The sequence below is a fragment of the Callorhinus ursinus genome, unplaced genomic scaffold (assembly GCF_003265705.2).
Source record: "Callorhinus ursinus isolate GAN/ISIS: 27379988/994484 unplaced genomic scaffold, GSC_fseal_2.0 scaffold18, whole genome shotgun sequence".
NCBI lineage: Eukaryota > Metazoa > Chordata > Mammalia > Carnivora > Otariidae > Callorhinus > Callorhinus ursinus.
The window spans coordinates 24,543,338-24,547,063 of NW_027397080.1; positions in this window are offsets into that span (position 1 = coordinate 24,543,338).

The window sequence follows — 3,726 nt, forward strand, 5'->3', positions numbered from 1 at the left end:
TCCCAGAGAACACCTTTCCAGACACCATGGCAAGGATCCCTCCCCCAGCAATTACTGTTCTCAGAATCAGGGAGTATTCTTCCAGAAGTAACCCCAAAAGAAATTTAGTACAAACTCTATCTTGCCATTTAACAGGTGGGAAAACTCAAGAACAGAGGCAGAAAGTGTTGGGTCCAGAGCAAATTACCCGTTTTCTAGATATGCTTTTAAAGGCAGTGCTGTCCAATAGAAATAACATGTGAACTGCAAAATTTTAAGGAAGTAATTTAAAATTTTGTGGTAGCCACATTGGAAAGAGTAGAAAGAAACAGGTGATGTTAATTTTAATATTCCATTGACCTAATGCCAAAAATATGATCATTTCAACATGTGATCAGGATGATAAAATTATTAATGAGATATTTCAAATTCTTTTTTATGGTACTAAGATTTTGAAATTCGGTGTCAGTATGCCTGCAGCATACCATAACTTGCATGACGCCACATTTCTAGTGCTCAGTATAGTCCATAGCTACCATGTTGGACGGTGAAGGTAGAGATACAAGTTAGAGCATCCTACCCTAACCCAACTGTACAAACACAGACCATCGGGACCAATTTTCCATTGGTCATTAGCATTCTTCTCATGCTCCGTGATCATTTTTTTTTTTTTATAGACCCTGGAGTTGCAGCTTTATGTGGCCAAGGTGAATGGCATTCTGCTTCTGAGAGGGACCTTCAATGCCACCTAATCTCACTTGACATACGACTTCACCGAACACCAGAAGAGGCCAAACAGCCCGTCGTGGGGCTCGGTGATGGCAGGCTGGCGGCTGGAACCCATATTTCCACAGTTCCTCGTGTGAAGTGCTTGTAACACAGGGCTAGCCACCTAGAAGGGCCTGAGAAATCTCGGCCACCTTCTTTGTTTCTCCTCTTCCAGTTTTGCACCGAACCGGTCTGTCCCCAGAGACGTGGTGCTCGATGAAAGTGAGATACAACTCAGAGCGAGTTTCGGAGAAGGAAGTGTCATTTCCAGTCGGCCTGGTGGGTGCGCCTCCCTAGGTAACGTTCATTAGCTAAGCGGCAGCGGGACACGCCTACCTGATCAGTGTCTTCGGGACGCCCCTTTCAGCCAGGAAAGCCACACCGCCTCTCCCTAGGAGGATAGTGGTGTGGAACCCAGGCATGTACATGCAAAAATTACTTCTGCCATCTGACGAGTAGGGCCAGTTCTTGGGTGTTATCCCCAAAGTGCTTTTCTCCTGCAGCACCACCTCAAGAAAAACCAGTTTCAGGAGCACCACACCTAGGATCACATGATGCAATCTGATATTAGCGTCTCATTGCATCAGTGTTCCTGACGCATGTGCTTTCTGCACTGGCAAAAAGACTCATAATGGGGAAGGAGGGGGAAAAAAGGAAAGCGACTCACGGGCTGAAATCTAAAAGTACTATCAGTACTTCTCCTAATTGGCCACACAGAGTGTTTGGAGGATAAACACCCAACCAACCACGGAGACCTGGCAGGCGTCAGCATGCCGTTTCCTGAAGGGGACTTGATGGCATATTTAGGCAAAATTCTTTTCTGGTTGGTTCTACTTAGGTTTTATATGAAAGCATCAAGGTTTAATCTCCTAAATCTTTTTTAATGCAGGTCTGTTAAGAAGAGGCTGTCAAAGGATTTTTCTATTCTCTGTCTTGACGTATCTGAAAATCTCTGGAAAGTACCAGTTGATTTCTCATTTCTAAAGTTCTCTTACATAAGCGCTCTTGGCTCCCTGGACACACAGACTTGGGACTGATCAAATACCTTGGATTTGGTACCCCTGGTGTCTCTGTCTTCCTTTAGATTTTTGTTGCCTCCTGAATCATGCTTCTTGCTATAACGATTAAGGAATGAATTAATTGTGAAAAGCCTGGAACCCTACCCCTACCCATCTTCCAGAAGTTGTCTAAAGAAGGAACTTCTGTGTGGCAGTCTAAGACAAAAGGGAGCAGGTAAAAATTTTTGGTAGGAGATCATATGCTATTCAGATCATAACGCTGGAGGGGAGACCAGTAAGTCATCCACCTCCCAGGATGAGTAAACAGACTTTCTAAGAAAAATCAATCCTTTAATGTGGTTCACTAGGCACTACATGATCCAGCTCTTGCCTACTTACCCAGTTCTGGGCACATTGCTCTTCTCGCCCAGCCCCATGGGACACTTATCCTCAACACGGCATGTCTCTCAAGGTTCTGGGACTTTTGTATGTACTGTTCCTCCACATGCCCTGGAATAGTCTTCTTTATCGCTCTCCATCTGGTGGGTCTTACCCATCCTGAAAGTCACTCAGTTTAACTTTCTTAAAGGAGGCCTTCCCTGAACCCGGAACAGGATGAGTGCCATTGTTGTAAAGGTCGCACACAGGTATTACTTTGCAATGCTTCCGTAGGACAGGAGAAAACTTTCCTCCTCAACCCTCTTTAGGGTCGCTGGCTGAGTCTGAAAATCATGCCAACGAAGACAGTTTAACAGGAGAAAAGCGTATGACTTTATTTTAATGTAAGTTTTATGTGACATGGGAGCCCTCATAAGGAAATGAAGACCAAAAGGCACAGACCCGTGCATTTTTCTGTTATGTCTGATGGAGCGTGGAGGGTGCTGGAGGACTAGTGTAGGTCAGAGGTAGGTGTAGGACACTGGGGACATACAGCAAGGGTCGTTTATTAGGATTCTTCTTGGTGTTCCTTCGTCTTCAGAGAAAAGGATGTTCTTTTCCTCCTGGGATGAGGCGGGTACCTCTCATCTGAGGGTTTTATGACCTGTTTTGGGGAAGAAGGGTTGGGAGGGAAGGAGCGTAGGTGGTGTTGGGGGAGGTTGGGAGATGGGGGGAGTGGGTATGAGTGACCTTAAACCGGCTTCTGCAGGTTTTCTGGAAACTCCTTCAGCTTACAATATTCAATTCACCAAGGTGCCATGTTTTGGAGTAGCGTGTTCTGAACCCCATCACTTATCACGCTTGTGATTACTTACTTGCTTAATGATCTATGTCTCCCCTTAGACAGTGTTTCACTAGCACAGGAATCTCGTGCTCTGGCTTTGGATACCCAGCACCTAACACTGTGTGTCTCGCCGGAGCACCTAACACTGTGTGTCTCGCAGGTACTGGGGGCTCAGTAAATATTTATGAAAAATTTCCATCAAAACTAGCTTCTAGTGCATCCTAGGCCAGCATATTAATTAGTAGCCAGTTCACTAATCGAGCAAATCTTTATGTAACTCTACCATGTAACAGCACCTTGCTACATTCTGGGGACAGAGTCAAATAAAACTCAGCTTCCCTTAGCACAAGAGAAAATTTTATTCAAACTGTATTCATCTTTCATTCCAATCACTCAATTAGGGCACGTCCCTTGTTGGCGGATGCGTGAGCAAAGTAACTATTTCCCGGCGAGTGTCCTCAGGTGACCTGTCTAGACCTGCCCGGGGGGGGGGGGGGGACAATCTAACATTCTCCTAAACCCCAAAGAAATCCCTGGCGCGGGACGCGCTGCGCAGAGGGCCCGGGACGCGGGGCGCAGCCTGCGGAACGCGCAGGACCGGAGCGCGTGGAGTCTGGCCGCGTGGCGCCCGGTGCAGGCTCCGGTGGGCCGACCGTCCGGCTGGCTCCGGCGCGGGCGCGGGCGCGGGCGGGGGCGGGGCCGGGCCGCCGCGGGGTCCGCCTGCCGGCAGGGGGCGCGCGCTCCCCGGGCCCCCAGCCG